The sequence below is a fragment of the Piliocolobus tephrosceles genome, chromosome 9 (assembly GCF_002776525.5).
Source record: "Piliocolobus tephrosceles isolate RC106 chromosome 9, ASM277652v3, whole genome shotgun sequence".
Lineage (NCBI taxonomy): Eukaryota > Metazoa > Chordata > Mammalia > Primates > Cercopithecidae > Piliocolobus > Piliocolobus tephrosceles.
Window position 1 is genome coordinate 127,540,677 of NC_045442.1, and position 18,678 is coordinate 127,559,354.

Genomic DNA, 18,678 nt, shown 5'->3' on the forward strand with positions numbered 1-18,678 from the left:
GTATCTAAAGCACCAAGCAATAAAACCAGTCCGCGTAGTTTCAAACCCTGTTTAAGTTATTTTTTTGAATTCTGTATCTAATAACATAGTACAATAACACTGAAACAAGATTAACACTATGATACTATTTGTTTAGGAGACCAAGAGTGTTGCTATGGAAACCGACCTTCACTGTATCTATGGAAACAGTGACAGTGTTGTAAATAAAGATACTGAAAAGAGGAACCTAGTAAACTTAGCATATGAATTCTAAGAAAAAGAACAAAGAATGAGGACCTGCGGGGAGAAAATTTTTATATTTTCTTGTAAGAAAAAAAGCATTGTGACATATGTTATTAATCTCATGATAGAACTTTTAAGCTAAGTTTTCAAAACCTTCATTGTGTCTTCTACTATCTTTTGTTAGTTTCTATCTTCTCCTTAACTGTCCAAATCATAACCTATTTATAATTAACAAGAACATTTATTGAACATTGTTTTGTATGACTCAACTTCACTATGACAGCATTTTAAAGGCCAACTTACCTTTTCTAAAAATGTTAACATGAAAAAAAATGCAGAAAGCATATGTTTAACTCAGTTATGTTTTGAAGTTATAAAGTAATTTTTTAAAAAGACCCATCCATAATATTTACCAAACACAATTTTAAACGGGGCTATCAAAAGAAAGTTAGTTGGTTTTTTGTTTGTTTTTGTTGTTGTTGTTGTTTTTAATGGTGCAACCCTTTGAAATCATTATTAAAAGACACACAAACATTTATTGAGTTGTAATTTCAATCTTCTGGCTTCATTGTGTCCTGCTGGAAGGAAACAACTATGTCTTCCCTTTGCATTTCCTGATATTGACGAGACTGTTGTGCACACAGGAGAGAGCCACACATGGTGGAATGAAGGGATGAAGCTGTTAAAGGAATTGAATGTGATAAAACAAACAAATACAGAAAAAGACAACAGAATGCAATGTAATGTCAAGTCCCTGGCAATAATTACATGAGCTGGCTCAGTTATGTGAAAACTGATCTCATCTCATTTGAAAAGGCAAGAAAAGGTGACGGTTGTACACCAAGTAAAGCAATGCAGAGGAAGGGAGGGATGCAGATTGGGGCCTGCAGCACAGGAGAGAGGCGCAGGGCCAACCTCACCTGCACTCCCCAGAGCCACCCCTCCGCTTCTCTCATGTCTCCGGCTATCAATCAACCAAGTCACACAGAGATGGACCGAGCAGTCTTTTTGGAGCCAAGAGCTATGTTTCTCCTAAACTGTTGGTTCCCGGATTCTTAAAAGATTTTGGTAAGTAAATATTTCATGTTAATATAGGACTATGTATTCTGGCCTTTTAAAAACTCTAGAATAGTGCTCTTTTCTTGTTTAAATTTGGAATTCTGTCATTTTTTAAGATCCGCCTCAGAGGGTAACAAATAAACATTCTGAATGAGGAGTTTAGACTAGATCCTTTAGTCTTCAAATTGTGTTTCAGGCATGGAGGACCCCTGGGGGTGGGTCCAGGGAGGCTGCCTCCTTCCCTCATGAGAGCAGCTCTGCTCCCCTCACCTAAACTTCTTCAAATGCTTTCTTTAAAGTTTTGGCTTCATTGCTCACAACAATCGAGAACAACCTTGAAAACTTCTGGAGAGGAAATCCCTTTCAGCTTTCTATTTCTGCGATTCTCTGGTTACTTTTCAATGCATAGTGAATGATAAAAGAACCATTAAGAAAGCATTCCCAACCAGAGGACTTGTGGACCCACTTCAACGTGGAGCTAAGGGTCTCTCACTTACCTATCAAGGCACATTTAACAGCGGGGGACATTTATTGAACATCTATCAGTTGCCCAGAGCAGTTGTTGGCAGGCGTCAAGGCTGACCAAGGCTCCGGTGCTCAGCTCAGAAAGGAACCAAGAAGCCGTCCAGAGCCTGGGTGGTTTCCCAGGTGAGTGGCCTCTGAGGTCGCGAGACCTCACGCTCAGGGGTCCCCATGCTGGGCTTCGGGCTCTGCCATCTCCGTATTGAATTCCCAAATTATTTTCTCATGGAACTGAGTTTTTAAGTGAAGTCTGTGGCAACAAGGAAGCATATGTGTGATCAGAGGAGAGAGAAGGATGGGGGACGAAGGAGACGATCTTTATGGGCAGTGCGATTGTCTTAGGCAGCTCGGGCAGCCATGGCAAATACTGCAGACTGAACATCATTCAGATAGTCACCTCCAGAGCTGGTAGCTCTGCTCCAACAACGGCAATGTCCATGGTACAGTCTGGAGGTGGCCAGTCCAAGCTCAAGGTGCCAACCGTTCGCTTTCTGGCGAGGGCTCTCTTCTGGCTGGTAGACGCTGCCTTCTTGCTGTGTCCTTGTATGACAGGTGGGTTTGGGGGGAGATTTGCGGGGAGACACAGAGAGAGAGAGGAACAGAGGGAAGCTCCCTCTCTGGAGTCTCTTCTTATAAGGACACTAATCCTATTGCATCAGGACCCTGCCATTATGACCTCATTCTGAATTCCTTTCTTACCCCAAATACAACACCAGGGGCTAGGGATTTTGGCAGGGGTTGGGGAAACAACTTGGTTCCTAGCAATACGAGTCCAGCTTGGTTTTTTAGCAGTAAAATAAAATCGAAAACAGAAAAGAGGTTGTTAGTTAAAAACTGGTATAACCACTTTGTGGAAGCTTACATAGTCATTCAATATTATACTTTCCAAGGTTGTTCCATGACATAGAGAAGGCCTTGAGTATAGGATAAGTGCAAATGGTCACATGAAATTGTACGTATGTACACAGTTTATTGTAAACTACGTAGAGAAAGAGACATCTGCCTAGAAAAAAATGCTGAAAGGTGATACATAAAAATACTGATACAGATATGTTTAGGTAGTAGGTGTATTTTATATATTTTTTTCTGTTATTCTGTATTTTCCAATATTCCTTCATGAATATGTACTGCTTTTTACTAAAAAAAAAAAAAAAAAAAACAGTTTGAATTATCCTATTAAATTTATGGTCATGATTTTTAAGGATAAAATAAATATATAATAGAACAATTTAAACATTACTAAATTGATAAGTTAACATTTTCCTTGAGTTTATAAACTCAAATTGGATCAAATTATTAAAATTCAAACTTGAAAATTCTAAATGAAGGTTATTTTTTGAACTTCGGTTCTCAAATGTAATTTGAACATATTAACATCCATCACTAGCAACAAAAATATCCATCAAAAACGAGAGTCATCTGCAAGCTTGCTTTAGCAAAATCATCCCTTTCAAACGGAACCTTACACAGAATCCTGGTATAACATTCAGACTGAAATGAAGCCCCTCTAGTGAACACCGATTTGGGGCCCTGTCCATGCCCATCCTCCTGGAGGCTCGCAGGGAACCTTTGTGGAACCTGGGCTTCCGTGAGCCACAGTTCCAATGCTCTTGGACAGAGTACAGTGTGAGCCTCGAGTTTTAAGTCCCAGCTCTACAGGTAGCTATTTGCATGATATTCAGCAAGTTGTAGCATGATGTTGATGAATTACATTAACTCTGGGGTCTCTTCCAAGTCTGTAATTCCTGGAAACTGTTTGACTAGGGTGGACCATGCCGGTATGCATTTTTGTTTTCTTTTTTTTGAGATGGAGTCTCACTCTGTCACCCAGGCTGGAGTGCAGCGGCGCTCACCGCAAACTCTGTCTGCCAGGTTCAAACGATTCTCCTGTCTTAGCCTACCAAGCAGCTGGGATCACAGATGCCTAACATTATGCCTGACTGATTTTTATATTTTTAGCAGTGATGAGGTTTCACCGTGTTGGCCAGGCTGGTCTCCAACTCCTGATCTCAGGTGGTCCCCCTGCCTCAGCCTCCCAAAGTGCCGGGATTACAGGCGCGAGCCACCGCGTCTGGCTGCTAGTATGCATTTTTTAAATTATCAAATGGGAATCTGAAATATGGCAATGGGAATGAAGAAAAATCATCTTTCTTTATTTAGAAGTCTCTTCAAACATGAACCCTCACGGTTGAACACATTACTTCACAATGAATATAGGCTGCACTTCTGTGTTCCTCAGCCAAATGCCTTTGTAATTTTTTTTTTTTTTTTTTTTTTCATCTCTTGCAACAAAAGAGAGCAGTCACACCGCTAGTTTGATGGTTAATTTTATGTGTCGGCTTGGCTGGGCCATGGTGCCCAGATATGTGGTTAATCTTTTTCTGGATATTTCTGTGAGGGTATTTTTGGATGAGATATCCCTGATGTGGGTGAGCCCCATCCGATCTGTTGAAGGCTTGAAGAGCACAAAAAGCTGACCACCTCCAAGTGAGAGAGAATTCGGCAGCAAACAGCCTTCAGACTTCACCTGCAACCTCAGCTCTTTCTGGCTCTGCACCAAACTGCCTTTAGACTCAAACTGCAGCTCTTTCCTGAGTCTCCAGCCTGCTTACCACTCCCATCAGATTTTGGACTCACCAAACCTCCCCTGCCCCGTGAGCAAATTCCTTAAAATATCCACCTATCTATCTCTTGCTGGTTTGTTTCTCTGGGAACCCTGACTAATGCAACCACCTTTATCATAAACTCGGAAGAGAATTCTCCGTGAGCCTCACATTTCTGCACATCTTCTGAGTTGAGCCAGTGAGAGTCTTTGTCCTGGAGTATCTTGTCAAAGATGGTTAAACAGTGGACAGCTTTGGAAGACAGAGACTGTGTGTCCTTCAAAGCAAAGGGCTGCTATGCCTACTGCTTCTTGTGAAAGGCGGCCTCCCATCCTCCAAGTTTAGGTTCACCTCCTGAAATGCAATCCACTGCATGTGCAAATGTCGCCTGACCCTCCTGCAGTCACCCCGTGGGAGTCGGGAGAAGGAGAACTAAAATTGCTGATACTCTGCCTACTGCTATTGCTTGAGTCATAAAGTCCTTTTGGTCTTTGACCCAGAGCACTCATGTCTTCTGTCAGCATTCACAAACTGGGACAGGCTAACTTGGAAGCTTACAAATAGGGTAAAACATTAGATCCTTCCCAGTTTCTTACAGTCCACATAAAATCTGCCAAACGGTCTATAATCAGAATCTCATCAAATACATTGTGTGGTGTCTTGAACATACATCTACAAATCCTTTGACAATCCTGCTTTGAAAAGGTGGGATTCAATTCTGCTCCCCCGAGTGTCAGCTGGACTTTGTATCTTGCTTCTAAAGAAATAGAATGTGGCAGAATGGGAGGCCAAGGTGGAAGGATCCCTTGAAGCCAGAAGTTGGAGACCAGCCTGGGCAACAGAGCAAGACCCTGTCTCTACAAAAAAGTTTAAAACTGGCCAGGCATGGTGTCTCATGCCTATAATCCCAGAACTTTGGGCGGCCAAGGTGAGCCGAATCATTTGAGGTCAGGAGTTCGAGACCAGCCTGGCCAACATGGTGAATCCCTGTCTCTACTAAAAACACAAAAATTAGCCAGGCGTGGTGGTGGGCGCCTGTAATCCCAGCTACTCAGGAGGCTGAGGCAAGATAATCACTTGAACCCGGGAGGCAGAGGTTGCAGTGAACTGAGTGTGCCTTTGCACTCCAGCCTAGATGACAGAGTAAGACTCTGTCTAAAAAAAAAAAAAAAAAAAAAAAAAAAAAAATTGAAAATTAGCTGGGCTCAGTGGCGTGTGTGCACCTGTAGTCCCAGCTACTCAAGTGGCTGAGGCGAGATGATAGCTTGGGCACAGGTGTTCAAGACTGCAGTGAGTCATCATTGTACCACTGCACTCCAGCCTGGGTGACGGTGAGACTCTGTCTAAAAACAAGCAAACAAAAGCAGAAAACAAGACACATGAGCCATTCTATGGATGTCTTCAAATAAGCAACTATTTACTCTTATTGTCTTTATATGTGACAATATCCAAAGGGCAGCCTATTCACTCTGGAGCTTCTTACATGCGCAATTATACAGTGAAAAGAGCAAAAAAAGAAAAAAAATTAAAACCCTGAACACGAGCTATGGAATCAGAAATGTCTATTCCACCTCTTACTAAGATGTGACCACATCCAAAGTCATTGAAGCACGCTGATTTTTAGGTGACTTTAAATGACTAGTGTAGTGATACCTAGTTGTCTGGATAATTTTGATGATTAAATGAGAAACATAATAATAGCATTTGTTATCTACTAAACATTCTATAAAGGAATTTAGAGCAATGATATCTTTTAACATAGTCAAGCCATCTAGAATTGTGCCTGGCACATGTTATGTAATTCGTAAACCTTGGTCCCTGTCTTCTCCCAACATAGAAGATTGATACTTGATCATGTGCCTATGATCTCAGTTTATGTGCCTTAAAATAAAATCCATTACTTCCTCTTGTTGTGATTATGGCAAACATCTACTTGTAATTGTGCTCTAGTTTAAAAAAAAAAAGTAATACTTCAACTTTTATGATTACAAAGCAATACACATTAAAATGAATCATTCTGATGAAGATATCAAAGTTCCTGCTATCCAGAGTGACTTTACTTCAGTGATAAAGAAAATGTTCTCATGTAGTCAGAGTTATCACAGTGGGCAAACAACAAGCGAAGTTGTTTTTGTGACAGCACCTCAGGCCCCACAGACAGGCTCAGGGGTCCCAAAGGTGAGGTGCACACACCCAAGGGTCTGTACAGAATGATATATTGCAATACAGGTAAAAGAACTTTAGAGCTTCTATGCACACTTATTTTTAGCTGATTCATTTATTACGTTTATGTTTCTGTGTATCCTTTATAATGCTCAAAATGTAACAGAAGACTTACCTGCCTCTACACTGTTTGTTCCTATCACTGTCTAATTGCTCATGGAAGCCACTCAGCAGGAAGCGTCTGCCCCTACTGATTTTACACATCAGTAAATATTAATGTCTTTATATGTTCATGATCAAAAACTTTTTACTGATGAGGTATGTATCCTCAAAATAGTTGGAAACCTCTACTCAAGATCATCATTAAAATTAGAGTTGAAACTGACACTTAGCATTTAGATGAACTAGGACCAATTATGTCACCAATTTAAAACAAGAATATTTTACAAAAATAAAACATAAAATGGCCCAGCGTGATGGCTCATGCCTGCAATCCTAGGACTTTAGGAGGCTGAGGCAGGTGGATCGCTTGAACTCAGGAGTTCAAAACCAGCCTGGGCAACATGGCTAAACCATATCTATAAAAACCACAAAAATTAGCCAGGTGTGGTGGCACGAGCCTGTAATCCCAGCTACTTGGGACTAAGGCAGGAGGATCACTTGAGCCAGGGAGGTGGAAGCTGCCATGAGCCGAGATCACAGCTGCAATCCAGCCTGGGAGACAAAGTGAGATCCTGTCTCAAAAACAAAAACAACAAACTCCATAAAATAACCAGATTTAAGGGCTGCTACAGCAATGCTTCTACCTTTCAGATATGTCTATGTAGTGATCACCACGTGTGAAGTGGCAGTTAGCAACAACCAGCTAAAACTGTTCTTGAACCAGAGACTAATACGACTTATTTTCAGAACGCTATTTGCATGATGGTCTGGAATATTTTCTGTCTTTGCTGCTGGTTGAGTTCTCTGACAACCTGGGACAAGTGTTGAGGAACTGCTTCTATTTGGTCTCTAACATATGTCACATATTTCTGGGAAACATGATGAGCAACAGTACGGTCCTCGTGAGAGATGGTGTCACTCTTTCATTTGTGCCAAGATGCATGTTTCCACTGCACTGCAGACAAGTGGGAATAGCTTGAGTGTACCTTACTAAAATGGTGAATATCCTGGGAGAAAACAATGTTAAACCAGTAACAGTTTGCCAGGAGTCTGCTAAACAGGATGTTTCATACAGATTGTAGTATGTCAGGTTTATTAACTTAAAGATCTACTTTATCAGAGCTCCTCTCTCTGATCACTGAAACGATCATTCTCAAATTTAACACAGAGTTCTCTATCTATACTTTCACTACTGTAATAACATATTAGAATGACTCACTGGTAATTCTTAATTCAATATGTGAAAGTAAAAACCTGGTAGCCTTATAAGCACACATAACCTAGATAAAGCTCTTATATTCTTTTTTTGGTGCAGAGAGAGAGAGAGAGAGAGAGAGAGATGGGTGAAATATTATTATTTCACAATTATTCTGTAGACCAGCAAAACTGCCATCCCAGGAATCATTTGGTTATAGCAGACCAAGAGGTTAAAGGAAAGGTGAATTATTCATAGTATCCATCACAATTATAGAACATCCAAAAAGAAACCATGATAAGTATTAGAGATCTTTAATTATTTTTAGTGGCACATTGCAACTTCAAAAAGTCTCAGAATGAGTCAAATTTCCATTGTGGTTGTACACTATGGCCTCATCACACTAACTTTGGTATTTTAAGTTACACATTGAGAATTTCCTCTGTGGAAAATAAACTTACGGTAAAGCTATGCTCTGCATAGTAAAATTAGACTTGAATGAATTGTTGAAAGAATGATATTGACTCTAATAAGCTATAGTATATATGAGCAAGTGGTTTTGCCTGCCGACAGAAAATTAGTTAACAAGAAAAGCTCTCAAAAGAAGGTAAAAGCTATATTTAAAGGAAATCTAAGTCAATTAGCTATTAAATACAATTGCCTTACACTACTTGTGATTGAATATTGAAAATACGTGTGTTTAAATTCTGTAAATGGTAATAAATGTTTTCATCTTTATGAATAAAATTGAATATTCTTTAATGATTTGAAATGCTAAAGTCACTACTATGCAAGAAGCACGTTCCCATGATCATGAGTATTTTATACAAGCTGCTTATACATTTTTATACTCGTTTTAGAGTTCTATGGAGGTCGCAAAATAAAATTTTGCCTTTTGCTTTTCTGTTATTTCAAGTAGGATATGTAGTAGAGTAAATGTACATCCTCCTGGATTTTTTTTTTTTTTTTTTAGATGAAGTCTCACTCTGTCACCCAGGCTGGAGTGCAGTGCCACGATCTTGGCTCACTGCAATCTCCACCTCCCAGGTTCAAGTAATTCTCCTGTCTCAGCCTCCCGAGTAGCTGGGATTACAGGCATACACCATCATGCCCATCTAATTTTTTTGTACTTTTAGTAGAGATGGGGTTTCAACATGTTGGCCAGGCTGGTCTTGAACTCCTGACTTCAAGTAATCCACCTGCCTCAGCCTCCCAAAGTGCTGGGATTACAGGCATGAGCCACCGCGCCCGGCCATCCTGGAAATGTTAAGCGTAACAAATGGCCTTCTCTCCTCCACTATATATATAAGCATTTCACCTCCCCAGGAGTGTCTGCTGCTACCCCTGGGCTTATGTTTCCCTGAAAGCCAAGCCTCTTTCTCTCACCAGTGAGAACCATGGGCTTTGCCAGCTCGGACGTGGGGTGTTGCTCCAACTTCCATCTCCAACACCGTGGGCTGTCCTCCCCTGCCCCACACACATCCATTCAGCCTGTGGGACTCCTCTGGGAGGGCCGATTCTCTATTTGTCCCCTGTGACCTGCATCCTGAGGTGACTTACTGTTTGAGTTATTCCTGTGGCCTTCAGCTGACGATTTGCCTTCTGTTATCCCTGCAGGTGTCGTGGGCATCACACACTAGACATGTCCCTGGAAGTTCTTGCAGGGACTGGGTTATGTCTTAGTGGTTTGGAGTCACTGTACGGCTAGCGGATTCGTTTCCTATGCTGCCGTAACGGAGTGCCACAGACAGGGTGCCACAACAACAGAAATGGACTGTCTCAAGTTCTGGAGGCTGGAAGTCCCAGACAAAGGTGTCACAGGGTTGGTTCTTCCTGAGGCCTTGAGGAAGAACCTGTTCCAGGCCTCTCCTTGCTTCTGGCGTTTGCCCGTCCTCAGTGCTCCCTCCTTGGTATGTAGAAACATCATCCCGATCTCTGTCTTCATGTTCATCTGGGCGTGTGTCCTAATCGCCATTTCCATAGGGCCATCAGTCATGCTGCATTAGGGCACCTGAGGACCTCGTCCTACATCAATCACGTCTGTAAAGACTCAGTCTCCAAATGAGGTCTCATCCTTAGGTACTGAGGTTTAGCGCATCAACATATGAATTTGACCCAATTCAACCCATAACACCTAATGACGGCTGTGTGCCTAGAGGATGCCTCCAAATCCTGCAAATGGCTCCACTTGCCTTTACAAAGGCCTTGCTGACCAATATGCCAACATTTTCTTTACTTTGATTTTTATATTATTTTTTATTTTTTGAGACAGGATCTCACTCTGTCACCCAGGCTGGAGTGCAGTGGTAATCGTGGTTCACTGCAGCCTCAACCTCCTTCGATTAAGGGAACCTCCTGCCTCAGCCTCCTGAAGAGCGGGGACCACTGGTGCATGCCACCGTATCTGGCCAATTTTCAAATTTATTTGCAGAGACAGGTTCTGGCTCTGCTCTCAGAACCCCTGGGCTCAAGTGATTCCCCCACTTTGGCCTTCCAAAATGCTGGCGTTACAGATGTGAGCCACCATGCCCAGCCTGCCCACATTTGGATGGATTTTAACAGGCTCTAACGGTTTGAAAAGCCCAACTTGTGTGCGTGTGATTTTGTTTGCATGATTTTGGCTTAATAATACCATTTTCTTGTTTCTCTTCATTCCACCTCCTTCAAGATGACAAAGGCAGAAATCATGGCCTTTACCTTCTCAATTATAAAATGACTCAGCAGGCAGGTGCAGTGGCTCACACATGTAATCCTAGCACTTTGGGAAGCCAAGGCGGGCAGATCACTTGAGGTCAGGAGTTCAAGACCAGCCTGGCCAACATGGTGAAGTTCCGTCTCTACTAAAAATAAAAAATTTAGCCGGGCATGGTGGTGGGAGCCTGTAATCTCAGCTACTTGAAAGGTTGAGGCAGGAGAATCGCTTGAAACCAGAATGTGGAGTTTGCAGTGAGCCGAGATCATGTCATTGCACTCCAGCCTGGGTGAAAGAGCGAAACTCCATCTCAAAAATAAAATAAAATAAAATAAAATAAAATAAAATAAAATAAAATAAAATAAAATAATTCAGCAAGATAGTAGGAGTGCTTGTTTGCTTTTGTTTTTCAATCTAACAGCCAATTTTAACTGGCAAGCCTAGCAAACTGAGCACTACATTTTTTTTTTTTTCTGAGACAGGGTCTTGCTCTGTCACCCAGGCTGGAGTGCAGTGGCATGATCCTGGCTCACTGCAGCCTTGAACCTCCCGAGTTCAAGCGATTCTTGTGCCTCAGCCTCCCAAGTAGCAGGGAGTACAGGTGTGCACCACCACATCCAACCACTTTTTTTATTTTTGTAGAGACAAGGTTTCACCATGTTGGCCAGGCTGGTCTCGAACTCCTGGCCTCAAGAGATTCACCCACCTCGGCCTCCCAAAGTGCTGGGATGACAGGCATAAGCCACCGTGCCTGGCCCCAACATGAGATGTGAAGTCAAGAGAATTGTCTTCTACTTCTCACTCTTTCAAAGTCGTTATATTAGGTAGAATAAAATAAAGTACTTCTGGATTTTTTTTTATTTCAATTTCTTTTATCTAAGAGTTAATGAGTGCACCTGGGTTTAGGGAGATTTGTAATGGATTTTTAAATCCTTACTATTATTATTTTTATTATAATGTTGGGTTATTACTACTGAGCTAAAATGTCCTTCGATATGCAAAATGAAGTGATAAGTACCATTTAGCTTTTAAGAAGTACATTATATAAGGAGCCCATTATGAAAATAATCTTGGGTTATAGCCGGCTCTCAAAGGACCTAGGAAATAAGGTTTTAAAACCAAGGTATTGCATGCCGTTACGACAAATAAATTTGTAAAACATAAAATCCCAGCGTAATAAATAAGCGCTCCCTAGAGAATAGTGACAAATTGTATTAGCATTGTATTTTCAAAAAAGTAAAAAAATAAAGACCCAGTCCCTTGAGGTGGCAACGAGTGACATCCAGGGATGCCAGTACCAGAGCTGCCTGTGTACAACCTGCTGGACAGGAGGGACTCTGGGCCCTTGAAGTTAGGGTCACCTGATGGCCATTTGTTGATGCCCCTAAGAAGTGACGACAGGGCGTGGAATCACCCCTGGGGTTCTCCTTTGCGCAAGGCAGACAGCAGCCTCCAATGGCCAGCAGTGCTGAGTGAGATACTGAGGAAAGAGCGAGGAAAACACTGGAAATGCTCTACTGGAAACGATGCGGATAATGGCAACCGAAGAATGCCGCAGCAGGAGCCCCCAGGAGCGCTGAGGGCAGCTCGTGAGGCTGTGGCCGCATTGGCCCCGGGGGACGTGCTGTAACCGTGCCCAAACAGAATGTGGTCAGTGGGGGAGATCAGCTGAGGCAGCAGGAAGAAACCACTGGACTCGCTATAAGGGCCCGGACACCTGTGATGGTGGAGACACAACTGTCAGGAACAGAGCGGGATCGCTGACTCGCACTGTGGTGCAAAGTGCTCAGGACAGCGTGCGGACTCGGTCCAATTTCCATGCAGTGAGAATTAATGTTCACCAGCAGGGAAGGGCATATGCTGAATGGGATGCCAGGCCAGGGACAATGAAGTCACAGAGTGTTGTCAAAAATAATAACAAGGGCTGGGCGCGGTGGCTCACACCTGTAATCCCAGCACTTTGGGAGGTCGAGGCGGGTGGATCCCCTGAGGTCAGGAGTTCAAGACCAACCTGGCCAACATAGTGAAACCCCGTCTCTACCAAAAATACAGAAATTAGCCAGGTGTGGTGATACGCGCCTGTAATCCCAGCCACTCAGGAAGCTGAGGCAGGAGAATTGCTTGAACCCAGGAGGTGGAGGTGGCAGTGAGCCGAGATTGTGCCACTGCACTCCAGCCTGAGTAACAGAATGAAACTCTGTCTCAAATAAGAAAAATAATAATAAGCATACTAGACATTTTGTATTCTGAAGTGTGTTTCCCCTGCAATCATGTAAAGTCCCGTGTGTGTGTGTGTGTGTGTGTGTGTGAGAGAGAGAGACAGAGAGAGAGATCTATTTATATATAATCCAAAAAATGTACTTGTTTTGGTTTTCCATTAATTTTTTAAATGGCTGAGTAATAATACAGTCACATGGTTTAAAAATTTAAAAATGTACTGAAAGGGAATCAGGAAATTCCTCTTTTGGAAATGTTTTCAGATTTCATTCATTACACAAGATGGTCAGGTGCATGACTTTAGAATCACACTTCAATGTTGTTGTTTTTGTCAGAATCAACATTCCCCAGATTAATCACCAGCTCTCAGTACAAATGAGCCAAAGACAGTGCCTCAGACGGAGGTGATCATATCACAGACCCAGAGGCTGGGAGGACTCTGAGGGGCACCCAAAAGGAGTCTCCAAACTGTTTTGAGCAAGGGATCCACCCTTGACTAGGAGTCAAATATTCTGGAATCTTCTCTTTTTTTTTTTTTTTTGAGACGGAGTCTCACTCTGTCACCGGGGCTGGAGTGCAGTGGCCGGATCTCAGCTCACTGCAAGCTCCACCTCCCAGGTTTACGCCATTCTCCTGCCTCAGCCTCCTGAGTAGCTGGGACTACAGGCGCCCGCCACCACGCCGGGCTAATTTTTTGTATTTTTTAGTAGAGACAGGGTTTCACCATGTTAGCCAGGATGGTCTCGAACTCCTGACCTCGTGATCCGCCCGTCTCGGCCTCCCGAAGTGCTGGGATTACAGGCTTGAGCCACCGCGCCCGGCCGAATCTTCTCAAGGTGTTTGAAGATTTAGGCAAAAGTTATCATGCGGCCTATAATATAAATGTAGCCTTTGGCAGAATGAACCATGCAATGACTTCAATCCATTGTAACTGGTATTGTATTATTTACTGCATTACTAATTTTCTCGATGACAGTTTTGAGTCCTCCAGTGAAAGCAGAAAATACTCTGTGGTTCTTACTTGCCCGTGGAAATGAAGTGGTAGGACAGAGTTCAGACAGCTGGGATCAAAACAAGACTTTAACCTCAACGGTTTGTTTCACCATGGCATACAGCAGTGGAAAATTGTGACAAATAGCCACTTGAATTAATGTATAAAACTTTGCTCTTATCTGTGTGTAATGTGACAAACATAGTGATGATGTGTTACCGGCTTAGCGGGTCTTTCCTCTTCTCTGCACTCACTGAAACCTCAACACAGGAAAACAATCATTTCTAAGGATCATTTGGAAATGCTTCTTAACCTAAGAGCAAGAGAGCCAGAAATACATATAAGTACATACATTTACATATATTTGTACAGATATAAAAATAATATATAATAAATATATATACAAGTAAATGTGTTTATATATTTTATATATTATATATTATATATACTAGTTATACAATATAAATATATATTTATAATATAAATATATATGTATTTATATATAATATATAATATAAATATATAATTATATATTTATATAACTTTATATATATAATTTATATATATAAATATATGTAATTATATATTTATATAATATTTATATAATTACATATATTTATATTATAATAAATATACTTACATATATTTATTATAATGTTTAAGTTATATATATTATATATGTATAAATATATACATTTGTATAAATGTATATATATGAACTTTCGAAAAACATAAAAGCAGGTATTTATCTTAAGTCGCTTCTGGAAAGGCCAAATACAAATGGATGCATTTTAGTGCCTTAAAAACACTCCAATACATGCATTTAAATACAATTATTTTTAATGAATTCAGTATTATTTCTACTACAAATTCTTGGCAAAATTCGTGAGAATTTTGCGGAGGAGATTTTGTTCTTGCTCTCTGAACTCTGTGTTGTTTTGAAACTTCTTTTTTTTTTTTTTATTATACTTTAAGTTCTAGGGTACATGTGCATAATGTGCAGGTTTGTTACATATGTATACACGTGCCATGCTGGTGTGCTGCACCCATCAACTCGTCAGCACCCATCAATTCATCATTTATATCAGGTATAACTCCCCAATGCAATCCCTCCCCCCTCCCCCCTCCCCATGATAGGCCCCAGTGTGTGATGTTCCCCTTCCCGAGTCCAAGTGAGCTCATTGTTCAGTTCCCACCTATGAGTGAGAACATGCGGTGTTTGGTTTTCTCTTCTTGTGATAGTTTGCTAAGAATGATGGTTTCCAGCTGCATCCATGTCCCTACAAAGGACGCAAATTCATCCTTTTTTATGGCTGCATAGTATTCCATGGTGTATATGTGCCACATTTTCTTAATCCAGTCTGTCACTGATGGACATTTGGGTTGATTCCAAGTCTTTGCTATTGTGAATAGTGCCGCAATAAACATACGTGTGAAACTTCTTAAAGAACAGAGGAGTAAGACTCGGAGTTGCTTGAAAGGCTGTCTTCATCTCTGCAACTTTACGGCCCAGAAACTTTTGGCATTAGAAAAAACTGAGTTCAAATCCAGGCTCTGCTGTGTTTAATAGAACACTAAATGGGCTTCTAAGCCTCTCGGAGCTTCAGTAAAATGAGAGCAATAATACTGACCTTACTGTGAAAATTAGGTTAAATTAGGAAAAACCTAATTTTCCTAATGGGATAATGGGATTGAGCGAAATGGGATTCCCTAAATGGGATAGTGGGATTGAGTGAAAATGAGGATAACTCTTACTTTAGTGGAAGGATTAAATTAGATAATGTCAGACCAGGTGCGGTGGTGGCTCACATCTGTAATCCTAGCACTTTGGGAGGCCAAGGTGGGTGGATCTCTTGAGTCCAGGAGTTTGAGACCAGTCTGAGCAACATAGCAAGACCCCATCTCTACTACTACTACCAATAATATTAAATCAGCTGAGGGTGGTGGCGAGTGCTTGTAGTCTCAGCTACTGGGGAGGCTGAGGTGGGAGAATCCCTTGAGCCAGGGAAGTCGAGGCTGCAGTGAGCTGGAATCGCACCACTGCACTCTAGCCTGGGTGACAGCGTGAAATCCTTCATAGACATTATCTGATTTTTTTTTTTTTTTTCAGAAAATAAAATTAGATAATGTCCGTGAAGTGCTCAGCTCCCTGCCTGGTTGTCGCAGTCACTGGAAAAGAGACACATCACCCGGTGGCACTGAAGGGGACTCTCACTGAATGGCAGCGATGCAGCTGGGGCTGTGCTTCTTTGGCCAGCCTAGTTAGGATGGCCCCGGGCAGGCTGCAGTAACAACTCCTCAGGGTGACCTCTGAGGACAGCATGGGCAAAGAGAATGTCCTGAAGTCTCCAGGGAGATAAAACAGATTTTCTAGGCAAAATTGAAACCGCTGTGACTTCAGACTTGCTAACACCAGGATGTGGAAAACAATGAAGCAATGCTGTCAAAACCCTAACATTCTACGCCCAGCCGCGTCGTCACTGTGGTGTGGGGACAGATTCACGACCTCAGCCCCTAAATCTATCTACCTCTCCTGCACCCCTTCTCAGGAGGCAAGTGGAGGTATTGAGGGGCGCTTGAGGAGCAGCCCCTGTCTGCACCGGGAGCTCATGGCCAAGTTCGTCTGAGACTACTTCTCCCAGGACTGCTGCCAACCCGTGGCTGAGTTCGGGGGGCAGGGGTGCTAAGGCAGGCCTGCTCCCGGGACACCTGTGACATGGCTGAAGGATGGCTTCAGCTCACACACATCCCACCGCCTTATCAAATGTTCCTGAGGACCGCATTGAAGTCTCAGATGATTTCTGCCTCCGTCTCTCCCTCTTTGCTTTCCTTCCTTGTTCCCCTTGCCCCGTTTCCTCTCTCCTTCACTCTGAGTTACACCTGTCTTGCCACCTTCCCCTGCCCAGCCTCTCAGACTCCCTCCCTGTGTCCTACTCGGGTGTTTGCCCTGAATGCACGTCCTGGAGTCAGCTTTGTTGGAAACACAGGCTAACACAGATATGCTCCACCAAACGGAGGGAGTTAACCAAGGAAAAGGACAGCCAGAATCCAGAAAATAGAGGCAAAACACAAAAGTGAGAAAAGGGTCACTTCATGATGATGGTAAAATAAAATTCCAGAAAGAAGTTCTTCAGGAAGCCTGGAAAGTAACCCATGCAGAATGGTGCCAGCCGGTGAGGGGGTCTGCTGGGACAGCGTCCCCGTCCCGGGAAGAGGGCGGGGGAAGGGTCATTAACACGTGTGAACATTTTGAGAGGAGACTCATCAACCAGAGGAGAGTTGGGGAAGAATTGGGTTAAATACTTAAAAAAACTAAGCAAAGTAGAAACAAACATGTAATTATTAACTGCAGAGAAAAGGGTGAGCAGAACAGGAAGAGCGCACCGAAGGCGTCGTTACAGAGGGAAACAATTCCTCCTCTCCCAATGTGGGACTTCAATAGATGATGCCTAGAACTGGAAACTCAAAAGATAGTAATGCCAGGATGGCTTTTCGAGCTGTGTTAGAAATACCAAGAGAATGGCCGGGCGCGTGGCTCACGCCTGTAATCCCAGCACTTTGGGAGGCTGAGGCGGGCGGATCACCTGAGGCCAGAAGTTCAAGACCAGCCTGGCCAACATAGTGAAAACCCATCTCTACTGAAAAAAAAAAAAAAAAATACAAAAATTCGCCAAGGCTGGTGGTGTGCACCTGCAATCCCAGCTACTCAGGAGGCTGAGGTTGGAGAATTGTTTGAACCTGGGAGGTGGAAGTTGCTGTGAGCTGAGATCATGCCACTGCACTCCAGCCTGGGTGACAGAGCGAGACTCTGTTGAGACAGACAGACAGACAGAGAGAGAGACCAAGAGAGCCTGTTAAGAAATTTGAAAATAGTTACCCCTGGAAGGAGGAACTAGTAGAGCAAGGCTAGAAGCGACTCTTTTTCATAATAGACCAAGCAAAACAACTGTTTTCTTTCATACTACATGCATGTAGGACTTTTATTAATACAATTAATTTTTAAAAGACCAAAGAAAATCGAGTGAGTCTACATTGTGTTAGAACGTCTTGCTTCAAATCCCATTTTCTTAACTAGATCCAGGATCACTAATTCTCTGAACTTCAATATCCTTATCTTTGAAGGGATCACAGCAGTGCCTGCTTCATGGAATTGCTATAAGGGTTTAGTGAGAAAACATTGCTTAGCACGAGACATAGCATACATGAGAGGTTATCTAGCAATCCCAGCATGCTTTGCCGTCTCCTGGTTCTGCCGATATTTGAATTCCTATTTTGAAATACCTCACAGAACTATTGAGCTCTCCGTTAAGAGCACCCGGTGGGAGGTGGCCACCTGGCTTTGAATACTGACCCATGATTTCTTCGGGCCTGTAACCTTGGACGTTGGCGTAACTTCTCTGTAGCAGGTTAAATTATCTGTGAAGTGGAGAAAATAATGGAAGCTATAGCATAGGGCTGTTGGGAAGAAAAAAAAGTACATACTGCGTAGCACTCTACGATCAGAGCCTGCCATGCAGTACACATTACATATGTGCCATCATTTTTATTTCTATTTTATTTTATTTTATTTATTTTATTTTCGAGATGGAGTCTCGCTCTTTCACCCAGGCTGGAGTGCAGTGGTACAATCTCAGCTCACTGCAACCTCTGCCTCCCAGGTTCAAGCGATTCTCCTGCCTCAGCCTCCCAAGTAGCTGGGATTACAGGCACCCGCCACCATGCCCAGCTCACAGGTATGAGCCACAGCACCCGGACTGCCATCGTTTTTATTATTTTGCTTTAGAACTGTAGGGTATATGTCTATTATTATTATTATTATTAACGGAGACAGGGTCTCACTCTATCACCCAGG

The 18,678-nt window shown here is 42.5% G+C and overlaps 1 long non-coding RNA gene across 2 annotated transcripts; it reads left to right on the plus strand.

Annotated features, from left to right (window-relative positions):
* The first annotated feature begins 1,121 nt into the window (after positions 1 to 1,121).
* LOC111527013 lies at positions 1,122 to 17,428 on the plus strand. Of its 2 annotated transcripts, XR_002726559.1 has the most exons (4): positions 1,122 to 1,290; positions 1,581 to 2,355; positions 9,544 to 9,836; positions 15,937 to 17,428. It is a non-coding gene; the product is annotated as an uncharacterized LOC111527013 (long non-coding RNA). The 2 variants fall into 2 exon arrangements; XR_002726558.1 differs by lacking the exon at positions 15,937 to 17,428 and having other exon boundaries at positions 9,544 to 10,700.
* Positions 17,429 to 18,678: the final 1,250 nt, after the last annotated feature.